A 15,991-nucleotide genomic window follows, 5' to 3' on the forward strand; every position below is an offset into this window, starting at 1 on the left:
AAGCTCCTACATTAATTAATAAATTTTGGTAGGGCTGCCATTGGCATGTAAGATATAGTGGATAAGACAAGCTTTCTGAATGCATCTTCACTGCAAATGCAACTTAATGTGCTCTGTAACAAATTGCTCATACATAGTGATGGAAATGGTATTCTTCTGTGTCTCATCGCCAGTATACTTCTTAAGCTGCATCAATGCTTCTTATTTTCCATGAATAAGCTTATAAGTTCATGGCAAAAGAAAGTGAAGCCTTTATATTACTATTATTTATTCATTAGTCTTCTATGGATTTAATACTCAGAGACAGTAGATACTTTACCAACACAGTGAGATAAATGCCTGTCAGAAGACTTTAGCATCTAAATAAGTAGCAAACAGAAAAAGGCAGTGATATTATGTTCCTGGTTTCTGCTTCACATTATGCATAATAGGTTTGCATACTTTATTGCAAACTTAGAGGATAATAGGTTGGTACATGACACCAGGGTGTTAAAAAGGAAATACAACTTAATTATGTAGGTTTCAAACAGTTTGTTGAGACAGACTGACACTGCAGCTGTAGTAGCTCTTTCAGCAGTGTTGTGCTGTCAGCAAGGGTCAACGATTTATTCCTGCATCTCTGCCAGTTTGTGTATTTCTTAAGGTTTCCCTCTTAGTCTCTTAATATTCCTACAGTATTCCTATCATATACAGTTTCTATTTAAACATGTAGGATCTCATCATCCCTCATGAAACTTTAAATCCAGCTATTCTTTTTCTCTCATAATATTACAGTCTTTTAAAATAAAGGCTTTAAAGTATAATATAATGTATAAAGCATGTGACTAAGGGATTTTTTTGTTTTGTCTTCTTTGGTTGTTTGGTTGTTCTTCCTGATTACTCAGCTTAGTTTTAAAATGTGGGTTTTGCTTTGCTCCAAGTGCTGCTTTCTTCCTGTAGCGTGAGGTTACAGTGACAGGGGAACCAACTGCACACAGGGAATGGCCTGAGTTAGTATTGCCAATGGATGAAGAAGTCATTCATTGTTCAGCCTGGAGAACAGAAGGCTGAAGCGTGACCTCATTGCAGCCTCCCAGTACCTAAAGGGAGCCTACAAACAGGAGGGGAGTCAACTCTTCACAAGGGTAGATAATGGCAGGACAAGGGGAAATGGTTTTAAGTTGAAGGAGGGAATATTTAGGTTGGATGTCAGGGGGAAGTTCTTTACAGAGAGAGTGGTGAGGTGCTGGAACAGGCTGCCCAGAGAGGGTGTGGATACCCCATCCCTGGAGGTTCAAGGGCAGATTGGATGGGGCCCTGGGCAGCCTGGTCTAGTATTAATATGGAGGTTGGTGGCCTTGCCTGTGGCAGGCGGGTTGGAAATTCATGATCCTTGAGGTCCCTTCCAACCCAAGCCATTCTATGATTCTATGATTCATTCTATGATTCATTGTGGTGGATTACTTCTGTGGTTTGTTTTTTTTTATTGTTGTTATTGAAGGTTTTCTGTTGTGTTGATGTGGCTTTTTTTAAGCACTTTAAATAATAATAAAGAACATTAGTTTGTTCTGTGTAGCTCCATAATGGATTTCACCTCATTTGCTGTTTTCAGGAGTCAGATGTCTGGCTATGAAACTTGCCTACCTATGGACAGCATTTATAGGTGCATAGCAAAATCACACTTTAAAACTCAAGCCTGAAAAATGTATGTACTTTAAAACAAACTGTTGGGCTGGAAAATGATTCAGTCCTTAGTTCAATTATCAGAAGAAGGATAACTCTTCTCTGTTTCAAGTTAATCCTCCTTTGAGAAGACTGGCGAATGAACTTCTTCTGCATAGAAAAGATTTCTAAAGTAAATATTTAGCACTTAATTCAGAAATAATATTTCCAGCTCTTTAAGTGCTCCATTAAAAGGTCTTTAGATAAACTTCCTGAAGATTTTTAGTCAGAGTTCAACAGTTCACTTCCATAACAATGATTCTAAAAACCTGCACAGTATAAAATGGGATTTCCTTTCTGTGGGAAGAAAGTTCAGTGATATGGAATGCATTACAGCGGATGCACCAATGTAATGTTACAGAATAGTACACAAAAATTATAGCAAATTTATAATTCAGCCTTATTTTGTAGTGTTAACTTCCAACACAGTGGAAAGCCTGTAAAACAGGAAAGTGATTTGCTTAGGTAGAAGAAAACATTTCTAGATCAGTTGGTATCATCTGCCACTAATAGAGAATTAGGGAGCAAATTTCCTCAAGGACAGATTATTTCCTAATTGTCTATTTTAAAGGCTCTTCTTCTTTACAGTTGGCATTTATGTCATACTAGTGCCTACAGATTGAACTACTACTACATGCTGAGCAGACACACAGGAAATAACTAGTGGCAAAAAAAACAAGTAATTAAAATAACAGGTTATCCTGAATGGCAAGAAAAAAAATCAAATCTATAGTCTAATTTCTATGACAGTTCTTTTTGTTGTAAAATATGAATGGAGTCAGTTAAGTGACTGTTAGTAAACAGTAGAATTCTCCATAGCTTTTCATTAGCTGCTGTAATAGAGCCTTCATCACATCAGTTTTTAAAAGCTTATTAAACCAGATTATCTCAGCACCTCAAATAATGTTTGAATTATTTTTGAATAAAATATCACTTTCTCCTTTTTAAGTTACAGTCACCAGGAAAGACAGGAAATATCCACTCTCATTCAATTAAAGGATATTTTGTGCTTAAATATCCTCACAGAATTTATTTTTTTTATGTTATACTTTCACAGAAATCTGTCAGAGGTAAAATTCTGAGTCACTGCATGTGGAAAAAAACCTGCTTCTTTTCTTTCAATGCTGTTACCGTCTTACTTTGATCCAGAAACAAATGATGAAACAAACATAATAAAGGAGGCCAACTAATTATATAATCATGTGAGTAGCTATAAAAAGTAACAAGCAAGAAGCATAAGAATAAAGGTTTATGTACACATCAGTGCATTAGGACATATAAGATGTTCCACTTAGCCATCTAGCAATACTTAAGTGTCTCCTCAAATGGATCATACTAATCTTCAGATCCAAATATTAGTATGATGAGAGGTATAAGAGCTACAGACAGAAAGATTAATCCTCCCAGTGTTCTGGAAATGTCTTAAGAATGGACAGTCCATGCATAAAGGAATGATCAAATGAGAGTGTATTGCTTATATTTCTGCAGAAAGAAGTAAAATTCCCTCACATCCTTCAAAGTCTACATAAAAACATGGGGATCAAAGAACCACAGAATCACTGGGGTTGGAAGGGACCTCTGAAGATCATCTAATCCAATCCCAAAGCAGGTTCCCTACAGTAGGTTAAACAGGAAAGAGCCCGGGTGGATTTTTAGTATTTCCAGAGAAGGAGACTCTACAATATCTCTGGACAGTCAGTTCCAATGCTCTGTAGCCCGCACAGTAAAGAATTTCTTTGACATATCCAGATGGAACTTCCCATGTTTCAGTCTGGGACAATTGCCTCTTGTCCTTTTGCCAGGCACCACTGAAAACAGCCTGGCCCCATTCTGTTGATACCCTCTCTTAAGATTAGATGTTAATAAGATCCAAGCCCTTTTTAGTGCACCCCATGATACCTTTGGCCTTCTTGGCCACAAGAGCATGCTACTTGTCATGGCTGACCCTGCTGTTAACCAGGACACCCAGGTCCTTCTCTGCATAGCTCCTTTCCAGCAGGTCAGCCCATGCCCTGTACTGATGCATGTTATTCCTTCTTAGGTGTAGAACTCTACACTTGCTTTTGTTGAACCTCATCAGGTTCCTCTTTACTCAACTCTCCAGTCTGTTCAGGTCTCACTGAATGGCAGCACAGCCACCACAGCACAGTGGTGCATCAGCCACTCCTCCCTGCTTTGTATTATCAGCAAACATGCTGAGGGTGGACTCTGTCCATCCGTGAAGGTCATTGATGAAGATGTTAAACAAAAATGTCTCTCTCCCATCTACACTTATATCAATATCATAGTAAATGTTGATGTGAAAATATTTAATAACAATTCTGCAAATGCTGCTTACTGGACGTCAAACATGTCATAAAAGTAATTTTTTAACACTTAAAATTTCTTTGTGTCTCCTCTAATGACAACATTTTCCTTCATTAGATCCAAACAGCTTTTCAGTCATCAGAAATGATAGGCAATGGATATAATCCAAAACATTAGCTGAGCTGGAAAACAACATCAGCAGATTGGTTCTCTCTCAGCTTCTGTACATCACATCAATTGATGTGTAGGTTTAGGTTGTTTTTTTCTTTCTTCTAGCCTTCTGACTGAATTGCTCATAAATCAGAGATCTTCTTAAAGAAGTTCCTGCACGGCTTAATTCATCAGGCATTGTTCAAGATCACTGCTTTGTTGTTGTTTGTTTGTTTGTTTGTCTTGTTTTGCTTTGCTTTAAAAAGCCATTAACTCCTCTTGAGAATTTGCTTTCTGATACTCAGTTTTTATTGTCTAAGCTCAGCTCTCAGGCTGGCATGTAAGAGCTTTCCAACAGTTCTTACTGTCTTGACATGAAGAACATTTTGCTGTTATTTTCCATTAGAAGCTTTATTTATCCTTTTTTTTTTTTTTAATTTACTATTTCTTCATTCTTCTTATTCTTTACTACTCAGGATTAAGTACAGAGAAAGAAAATATAAATTCAGTAAGTTGAAATTAGAAGAGTGTAGACTAACCTTTTTTGAGAGCAAATGCTTTTCCCCATTCTTGTGGGGAAATATAACCAACTGAATTAAAAAAAAATGGGTGACTCCAAAAAAAACCTTTTACACCAGATGAGGAGTTTCCTCCTTGCTAGAGTAAAAATGCCATTTGGTGGCTCAGGACAACTTCAATGCAGCCCAGAACACAGTTGATCTTCCAGGCTGCAAGCGCACACTGCTGGCTCATGGATGAGAAGCTGGTCATGAGCCAGCAGTGTGGCTTGCAGCCCACACTGCCAACAATGTTGTGGGCTGCATTTAAAAAGGAGTGGCCAGCAGGGGGAGAGGGAGATGAGTGTTCCCCTCTACTCAGCTCTTGTGAGGCCCCATATGGAGTACTGCGTCCAGGCCTGGGGCCTGCACTGAAGGAAAGATGTGGAGCTCTTGGAGCAGGTCCAGAGGAGGGCCACTAAGATGGAGCACCACTCCTGTGAAGAAAGGTTGAGGGTACTGGGCTTGTTTAGTTTGGAGAAGAGCAAGCAGACTCCGATGAGACCTCGTTGCGGCCTTCCAGTACTTGAAGGGAGCATATAAACAGGAGGGGGAATGGCTGTTTACATGGGTGGATAGTGATAGGACAAGGGGGAACAGATTTAAACTAATACAGGGAACATTTAGGTTAGATATTAGCAGGGTGGTGATGCACAGGAACAGTTTGCCCAAGGAGGTTGTGGATGCCCCATTCAAGGCCAGGCTGGATACTGCTCTGAGCAGCCTGGTTTAGTGGTTGGTGACCCTGCACATAGCAAAAGGTTGAAACTAGATGATCATTGTGGTCCTTTTCAACCCAGACCATTCTATGATTCTGTGATTCTATGAACCTTCAGAGACACTGAGTTCTTCCTGAGCCAGGACAGATGGCCTAATGAAGTGGAGGAGTGTGAATCTTCTCATCAACTTTTCTCTCATTCCATGTTGGTTTCACACTACCACCAAGTCCCTCCCCACAGCAGCCTTCTTCTACCATGGTTGTGTTGAGGTGCTGATGATTCTGGCTCTATACACTTTGAGTAGGTCAACACCATGAAATGAGGGGGTGATAGGAGCAGATTCCATGTCTTGGGAGAAATGATACAACCAACTCGCTCCCAAGATATATTTGAAAGATTTGCTTTGAGATGAGTCAGTCTGCAGCACTACCTGGACCCATATTTATGACTAACTATGGCCTCATAGTTAGGATCAGAGCTCAGTGGTTGAGTTTCCACTGTTCTGTTCAGCAGTGCAAATACTCTCATTTGAAATGGAGCCAAATGGAGCCATGGAGAATGTATTATATATACATCCTTGAGGCAGAGAGACTGAGTGGTATTGTCTCCTTGTTCTGCTATGTCATTTATCAAATTCATTGAGAGATGACAGTGAGATTCCAGAGATAATTTTTACATTTCAGTAAAAATATTTGAGGTTCAACTTTTTCAATCACAATCCAGAAATGTACAGATTTGTGAAGATTTGATGGAATGATAAGATTTTCTGGCAATAGCTCTGCTTGATAAGAAATTTACTTATCAACATTTGCATGTTCAGTTGAATGAAATTTTTCAGATAGTGTTTGTGTTTAGATCTATAACTGTATTCGAAGTGGATTAGGAAGACCTAAAGAAAACTACTGCTGAGGTATTTTTAAAGCGCTACCTGAGTTTATCTAAAAAGAGCTAACATTTTTATAAAGTAATTCTGTGGGACCTGATGTTATTTAAACATTGGAATTTAAAATTGGGATCCTACTGCAGCTCAGTTGCTGAGCTCTTGGCAGGTCAGTGAGAGAAAAATTCTGTTTCATCCTGCTTAATTCTGCTTAATATCTTACTAACTTGAAAGCAAGATGTTCTCTCAGTATGACATTTGTAACATTGGGCAAAAAGGATCTGGGACTGGAAAATGAAATTCTTTGCAACAGTAAAAGAGCTTGAAAAAACTTAAGACTGCTGTGGCCTTTATCTGCTGGGTACAATCCTGTACCCAAAACTGTTCCACTGTATTTTAAAAAAAAGCACTTCTGCCCTTTGGAACTACAGAAACAAATGGCAACTTACCAATGCAGTTGTTCATTTTTAATCAGAAAAGGATTTGGTTGGGGATTGTTGGGTGTGGGGAATTTATTTGTTTATTTATTTATTTATTTTTGCTTTAGGCCTTTCTTTCTCATTTGACTTATATAAATCATATTTGACTTGTATAAATCATATTTCATTCCCTTATATTTCAAGCCTCATTTCACATCTTTATGCGCAAGGTCAGAGAGTATAAGTCTAATAAGTACAGTGGTGGTTTGCCCTGTGGATATGCAATGCATGCTCTTGTGTTCTTGTCTTCCACCCCTGAGCTTTCTAAATGGCAACGAAGAGATTAATATCCATTAAAGCCAATGCTTAACTTAAAACTCTAGTTTTGGATTCTGTACAATAGAATTGTTTATGACACCATAGAAGCTAATAGTCCAAACTTTTTATTAAGTTTTACACATGGATTGATTGCTATATGGGGTGTTTTAACGACAGGTTTATTTTCTTATTTTTGATAAAATAGAACAACTTATTTCCTGGTTCAGACCAATTCAGCAAATGTCTCACTGTGATTATATTCTGTAATTACTTGCAAAGAACAGCAATAAGATGAAGAATTTCATGACAAACAAAAAAATGCCACATTTCCATTTGGATTGCCAAATTCCAAATTGGAATTTCCAACTCTAAAATGCCAATTTCCAAAAAGTTCTTTCTTTGCTCATGTTAAGTATTACCTGATTGTATAATACCATGCTGATTTTCTATCCAGTACTCCACGCACGTGTTTTGTAGGACTCTGAGCAATGTAGGGATATTGACTCTGCATCATGTCAAGCAGGAGATAAGTCAAGAAGAGGATGGGGTGTAGTGATGTTACACTGTCTCATCACTTTGTGATCCCAAACAAGTACCAAAAGTACTTTTTGCAGCCCTCGGTTGAATCACAGAATCACAGAATTGCCAGGGTTGGAAGGGACCTCAAGGATCATGAATCTCCAACCCCCCTGCCACACGCAGGGCCACCAACCATTCCACCTAATGCTAGACCAGACTGCCCAGGGCCCCATCCAATCTGTCCTTGAACACCTCCAGGGACGGGGCATCCACAACCTCCCTGGGCAGCCTGTTCCAGTACCTCACCACTCTCTCCGTAAAGAATTTCCCCCTGACGTCCAACCTAAATCTCCCTTCCCTCAGCTTAAAACCATTTCCCCTTGTCCTGCTGTCACTCACCCTTTCAAAGACTTGATTCCCCTCCCCTCTGTAGGCTCCCTTTAGGTACTGAAAGGCTGCAATGAGGTCACCCCGCAGCCTTCTTTTTCTCCAGGCTGAACAAGCCCAGCTCCCTCAGCCTGTCCTCATAGGAGAGGTGCTCCAGTCCCCTGATCATCTTCGTGGCCCTCCTCTGGACCCTCTCCAACAGCTCCCTGTCTTTCTTGTACTGGGGGCTCCAGACCTGGACGCAGTATTCCAGATGGGGCCTCACAAGAGCAGAGTAGAGGAGAACAATCACCTCTCTGTCTCTGCTGGCCACCCCTCTTTTGATGGAGCCCAGGATACCATTTGCCCTCCAAGCCACAAGGGCACACTGCTGGCTCGTATTAAGTTCTTCATCTGTCAAGACCTCCAGGTCCTTCTCCGCAGGGCTGCTCTCAAGGACCGCTCCTTCCAGTCTGTATGGATGCCTGGGATTCCTCCAGCCCAAGTGCAAAACTCTGCACTTTGCCGTGTTGAACCACATCAGGTTCACCCGGGCTCACCTTTCTAGTCTCTCGAGGTCCCTCTGAATGGCATCCCGTCCTTCAACCGTGTCAACCACACCACTCAGCTTGGTGTCGTCAGCAAACTTGCTGAGGGTGCACTCGGTTCCGTCATCGATGTCATTGATAAAGATGTTAAAGAGCACCAGTCCCAAGACAGACCCCTGGGGGACGCCGCTCGTTACCAGCCTCCACCTGGACATAGAGCCATTGATGACCAGCCTCTGTCTGCGGCCTTTCAACCAGTTTCTTATCCATCGAGTGGTCCACCCATCAAATCCACATCCCTCCAGTTTGGAGATAAGGATGTGGTGGGGGACCATGTCAAAGGCCTTGCTCAAGTCCAGGTAAATGGCATCGGTCGCCTTTCCCTTGTTCACCGATGCCGTCACTCCATCATAAAAGGTCACCAGATTGGTCAAGCATGACCCTCCTCTGGTGAAGCCGTGCTGGCTGTCACGGATCACACACCCTTTCCTCATGTGATCAAGCATGTCATCCAGGATGATCTGTTCCATGATCTTCCCAATCACAGAGGTGAGACTCACCGGCCTGTAGTTCCCAGGATCCTCCTTGCTCCCTTTCTTGTAACTGGGAGTGACGTGACCCTTCCTTCAGTCATCCGGGACCATACCAGACAGCCACGACTTCTCAAATATGATGGAGAGCGGCTCAGCAACCACCTCAGCCAGCTCCTTCAGAGATCTCAAGTACTGTGTTCAGTTTTGGGCACCTCAGTACAGAAGGGACACTGAGGTGCTGGAGCAGGTCCAAAGAAGGGCAACAAGGCTTGTGAAGGCCTTGGAGAATATGCCCTACGAGGAGCAACTGAAGGAACTGGGGCTGTTTAGTCTGGGGAAAAGGAGGCTGAGAAGAGACCTTATTGCTCTCTTCCAATATCTGAAAGGTGCTTACAGTGAGAATGGGGTTGGTCTCTTCTCACTGGTGACAGGTAACAGAATGAGGGGAAATGGCCTCAAGTTGTGCCAAGGTAAGTTTAGGCTGGATATCAGGAAACACTTCTTTACAGAAAGGGTTGTGAAGCACCGGAATAGGCTCCCCAGGGAGGTAGTTGAGTCACCATCCCTGGACGTGTTTAAAAACTGTTTGGATGTGGTGCTCAAGGACATGATTTAGCAGAGGGTTGTTAGAGTAGTGTGGTTAGGTTGTGGTTGGACTTGATGATCTTTAAGGTCTTTTCCAACCTTAGCGATTCTGTGATTCTATGATACTATCTGTGGGATGCCTACAGAAAATTTAACCTATGGTATATACTCCTAATATATACAGGGAGAAAAAAAATCTGTTAAGAGTTGGCCAGTAAAACCAGTTTGTTGGCTACTACTGTGCAGTAGGCCAGGTATTAGGTTACGGCAAGAGAAGAACTTGGTCCTTTCCCCTCATGAGGACAAAAGAATCTTTCTGAGACTGTTCTGTGTGCTCTAGTTAGCTTGACAGTTGTCAAATAAATATTTTTTTATATGTAGATGTTGAGTCATGGAAAGGAAACCTCAATGTTCACAGTAAAGAACTGGTTTCAAATTTTCCACTTTATGAAAATGCTGGAAGGAAATTCTCAAAGTGGTATAAATAATGTGATGAAAGAAAAGGTTCTTTTTTATTTAAGCCATTGTTTTGCTTTAAAATTTTAAATTCATTGACTGGAACAACAATGTAAAATTACTGAACCAATTTTTTTCAGATAAATAAGCTTCTTATTTGAAAACTGAAATGTTCATGACTTGGTCTGCTTTTCTATGTAAGAGAAGAAGAAGGAAAAAAAAAAGATTGTTTGCTTGTTTCTTCTCTAGCTGTGTTGTCCAAATCCCTTTGATTTAATGGCTCTTTTTAATTAGGTATCACAAAAAAAAAGATTTTTTTTTTTTTTTTGCAGTACTTCTTTTCTCAATGTAACTGTTAGTTCTGATATTCTCTAGAGCATGAACTCTATTCCACAGGATCAATCGATATTCCAGCTTATACCTGAAGTCACATACTTTATCTCCTTGCTATTACTCATAAGGTTTCCCTGTATTTTGTAAGCAAAAATTATAATAATAGAATCATAGAATTGCTCAGATTGGAAAAGACCTCCAAGATCATCAAATCCAACCACAACCTAAACCATACCAACCCTAACAACCATCCACTAAATCAGGTCCCTGAGCACCACTGAAAACACCACGACTCAATAAACCACAACTAAATAACATGAAAAAAAACATACAAGCCATGCTGCATACGATATGTATTTGTTTGCATGGCAACATTCAAATTAATATCCCTACCATTTTCTCACATGAATAATGTTATATTGTGCAGTGAATCCATGACCCCAGCTACTGTAAGAGAAAACCAAGGTATTCGTGTTTAGAAAAAAGAAAATTCTTAATAACTTCTATTGGTTTACTTCATTTTTATTTCATTTTAAAAGAGCCAGATATATGCACCAAAATGCTTCTAAACTTTACAGCTCCCTGCTTTGCTTAATGCCCTGCAATGAATCGCAATCCCCTCCATCCCTTTATCAATTTACTGCACATTGTAAAATCCTCCTCTTTTCTCAAATAATTAAGAGGAAAAAAAGGAAATCGAGAAAGGAAAAATGCCCCAACATGTTAAGACACCTCCTATGGAGTTTATCTTTAAGCAGCTTACATAATTTGTTTCCTTCAAGTTCTTTGAGTACTTTAGAGCAGAATGGATCATCTGAAATATGTCTCTTTTGATAAGTCTTTAGGCTGCAAGATGGGCCAGGTGAGACGAGAGAGTGCCTGGCACCTTGCTGAATAAGAGCTGTGATGATGAAATCAAATTACCCAAACTGCTCATATGCAAACTGCTTATTTTCACTCAGCCATGTATTCTTGATATTATTAATACTGTTGCGTAATTATTTTTGCATTATCAGTTATTAAGTTAAAAATAATTAGGAGGAGAATTGAATGGACTGTATTTCTATTTTTTCTGCCAGTAGCATAATCTAACCCCACAGCTACCTGAAACAGCAGATATTTTGCACAGGCTCCTTTGCGTATTTTTCTGTGGGTGGAAGTTTTGACTCTCTTCTCTCCTTTATAAGCCATTTTCAATTTACAGCCAGTGTATGAATCACAGAATCACAGAATCACAGAATCACAGAAACAACAAGGTTGGAAAAGACCTACAAGATCATCCAGTCCAACCATCCACCTATCACCAATAGTTCTCACTAAACCATATCCCTCAACACAGTGTCCAAACATTCCTTGAACGCCTCCAGGGTCTGTGACTCCACCACCTCCCAGGGTAGCCCATTCCAGTGCCTGACCACTCTTTCAGAAAAGTAGTATTTCATAATGTCCAACCCAAATCTCCCCTGGCACAGCTTGAAGCCATTCCCTCTAGTCCTATCACTAGTCACACGAGAGAAGAGGCTGACCCCCAGCTCACTACAGCCTCCCTTCAGGTAGTTATAGAGAGCAATAAAGTCTCCCCTGAGCCTCCTCTTCTCCAGACTGGACAGTCCCAGCTCCCGCAGCTGTTCCTCGTAAGACTTGTGCTCCAGACCCATCACCAGCTTAGTTGCCCTTCTCTGAACATGCTCCAGGGCCTCAATGTCTTTCTTGCAGTGAGGGGCCCAAAACTGGACACAGTACTCAAGGTGCGGCCTCACCAGTGCTGAGTACAGGAGAACAATCACTTCCCTGTTCCTGCTGGTCACACTATTTCTGATTCAAGCCAGGATGCCATTGGCCTTCTTGGCCACCTGGGCACACTGCTGGCTCATCTTCAGCTGAGCATCAATCAACACCCCCAGGTCCATTTCCTCTACACAGTCTTCCAGCCAGTCTGCCCCAAGCCTATAGTGTTGCCTGGGGTTATTGTAGCCAAAGTGCAGGACCCGGCATTTGGACTTGAAGAAACTCATCCTGTTGGCTTCAGTCCAGCTATCCAGCCTATCCAGATCCCTCTGTAGGGCCTCGCTACCCTCATGCAGATCAACACTTCCAGCCATCTTGGTGTCATCCACATACTTACTGAGGGTGCACTCAGTACCCTCATCACAGAATCAAAGAATCACAGAATGGCCAGCATTGGAAGGGACCTCAAAGATCTTTTATCTCCAACCCCCTTGCCACATGCAGGGACACCAACCTCCTCATTTAATGCTAGACCAGGCTGCCCAGGGCCCCATCCAATCTGTCCTTGAACACTTCCAGGGACGGGGCATCCACAACCTCTCTGGGCAGCCTGTTCCAGTACCTCACCACTCTCTCTGTAAAGAACTTCCCCCTGACGTCCAACCTCAATATCCCCTCCCTCAACTTAAAACCATTTCCCCTCGTCCTGCAGTTATCTACCCTTTCAAAGACTTGATTCCCCTCCCCTCTGTAGGCTCCCTTTAGGTACTGAAAGGCTGCAATGAGGTCGCACCGCAGCCTTCTTTTCTCTAGGCTGAACAAGCCCAGCTCCCTCAGCCTGTCCTCATAGGAAAGGTGCTCCAGTCCCCTGATCATCTTCGTGGCCCTCCTCTGGACCCTCTCCAACAACTCCCTGTCTTTTTTGTACTGAGGGCTCCACACTTGGATGCAGTATTCCAGATAGGGCCTCACAAGAGCAGAGTAGAGGGGAACAATCACCTCTCTGTCTCTGCTGGCCACCCCTCTTTTGATGGAGCCCAGGATACCATTTGCCTTCCAAGCCACAAGGGCACACTGCTGGCTCATGTTAAGCTTTTCATCTATCAAGACCCCCAGGTCCTTCTCTGCAGGGCTGCTCTCAAGGACCGCTCCTTCCAGACTGTATGGATGCCTGGGATTCCTCCGGCCCAAGTGCAAAACTCTGCACTTTGCCGTGTTGAACCGCATCAGGTTCACCCGGGCCCACCTTTCTAGTCTCTCGAGGTCCCTCTGAATGGCAACCCTTCCTTCTACCGTGTCGACTGCACCACTCAGCTTGGTGTCGTCAGCAAACTTGCTGAGGGTGCACTCGGTTCCGTCATCGATGTCATTGATAAAGATGTTAAAGAGCACCAGTCCCAAGACAGATCCCTGGGGGACGCCACTCGTTACCAGCCTCCACCTGGACATAGAGCCATTGATGACCAGCCTCTGTCTGCGGCCTTTCAACCAGTTTCTTATCCATCGAGTGGTCCACCCATCAAATCCACATCCCTCCAGTTTGGAGATAAGGATGTGGTGGGGGACCATGTCAAAGACCTTGCTCAAGTCCAGGTAAATGACATCGGTCGCCTTTCCCTTGTCCACCGATGCCATCGCTCCATCATAAAAGGTCACCAGATTGGTCAAGCATGACCCTCCTCTGGTGAAGCCGTGCTGGCTGTCACGGATCACACACCCTTTCCTCATGTGATCAAGCATGTCATCCAGGATGATCTGTTCCATGATCTTCCCAGGCACAGAGGTGAGATTCACCGGCCTGTAGTTGCCGGAGTCTTCCTTGCTCATTTTCTTGTAACTGGGAGTGACGTGACCCTTCCTCCAGTCATCCAGGACCTCACCTGACAGCCACGACTTTTCAGATATGATGGAGAGTGGCTCAGCAACCACTTCAGCCAGCTCCTTCAGAACCCTGGGATGCACGTCATCCAGTCCCATAGACTTGTACACATTGAGTCTCATGAAGCGGTCTCGGACCTGCTCTGTCCTCACAGCGGAGGGTGATGTACCACCCCGGTTCCCATCTAGAGGTTTAGGGATGCAGGACTTAGGGACATGAGAAGTACTAGAATCCTGGCCACCAGTGAAGATCTAGGCAAAGAACTCATTCAGTACCTCAGCCTTCTCTTCGTCCATTGAAAGCAGTTCTCCTTTTACATTTACCAAAGGAAGTACACTCGCTTTGGCCTGTCTCTTCTGGCCAGTGTACCTGTAGATAGTCTTCCTATTGTTTTTCATGTCCCTCTCCAAGTTCAGTTCCATCCAGGTCATCAGTAAAGATATTGAAGAGGACAGGCCTCAGCACCAACCCATGGGGAACACCACACATGACCAGTCTGTTTTATCCTACTTCTTCTCCTGCCTACGTGACATCCCTGGGCGTTTTAGCATGAGTCCTGCGAGTACTTCCCGAGATGGCCATCTTCCTCGAGATAAGTCCACACAAAAGACCACTTCACAGCTATTAAGCTGCAGCTTATCTCTCTCTTGTTGCCCCCGGCCCAGTCCATCTGTGACCCTCGGACAAAAGATTTCGCAATCCTTGCCCAGGCCTTGTCCATTAAACTTCTCCAGACAAAAGATCTCTCAACCCCTGACCAGGACTTGCCTGAACTTGTTCATCTGTGTCCTTCAGACAAAGGATTTCACAACCCTTGCCCAGGACTTGCCTGAACTTGTTCGTCTGTGTCCTCAGCAAGCTTTGAGACAATGATGATGCAAAATAATAATCTCTTACACAGTCGCCAGCTGGATTTAACTCCATTCACCACCACTCTCTGGGCCCGGCCCTCCAGCCAGTTCCTTACCCAGCCAAGAGTGTACCTGTCCAAGTCACAGACTGCCAGCTTCTGCACGAGAATGCTCTGGGAGACAGTGTCAAAGGCTTTACTGAAGTCCAGGTAGACCACATCAACAGCCTTTCCCTCATCCACCAGACGGGTCACAAGATCATAGAAGGAGATCAGGTTGGTCAAGCAGGATTTGCCCTTTGTGAACCCATGCTGGCTGAGCTTGATCCCCAGGTTGTCCAGCACATGCCGCATGATCTCCCTCAAGACAATCTGCTCCATAACCTTCCCTGGCACCAAGGTCAGGTTAACAGGCCTGTGGTTCCCTGGATCCTCTCTGCAGCCGTTCTTGTAGATGGGAGTCACATTGGCAAGCCTCCAGTCTTCTGGGAGACTTCTGGGAGTCTTCTTCTCACTAGTCAACAAGGAGCACTGATAGATAATGGCGAGCGGCTCGACTATCACCTCTGCCAGTTCCCTCAGCACTCTTGGGCGAATCTCATCCAGCCCCATGGACTTGTGACAGTCCAGCTGGAGTAGTAGATCTCTGACTACATCCTCCTGAATCGCAGGGGGTTCAGTCTGCATCCCAGCTGAGACTATCAGGTCAGAGAGTGGAGTTCCCTGAGGATACCTAGTCTGACCTCTAGAGACAGACATAAAGAAGGCATTCAGAACGTCTGCCTTTTCCTTATCCTCAGTGGTCACATTCCCAGCCTCATTCAGTAAAGAATGGAAATTGTCCTTAGTTCTCCTCTTACTGTTGATGTATTTGTAAAAGTTTCTTGTTCCTTTTTACCCCAGCAGCCAGATTGAGTTCAAGCTGGGCTTTTGCCTTTCTGATTTTCTCTCTACACATCTTAACAACTTCTCTGTACTCTTTCTGAGTTGCCCGTCCCTTCTTCCACAGGAGGTAAATTCTCTTTTTCTCCCAGAGCCTCAAGAATAGCTCCCTATCCATCCACACCAGTCTTCTTCCCTGCTGGCTCATTTTGTGGCTCAGGGGGACAGCCAGCTCCTGTGCCTTTAAGACTTCCTTCTTGA

Source organism: Phasianus colchicus, chromosome 1 (assembly GCF_987193195.1).
Source record: "Phasianus colchicus chromosome 1, bPhaCol1.hap1.1, whole genome shotgun sequence".
In the NCBI taxonomy this organism is placed as follows: domain Eukaryota; kingdom Metazoa; phylum Chordata; class Aves; order Galliformes; family Phasianidae; genus Phasianus; species Phasianus colchicus.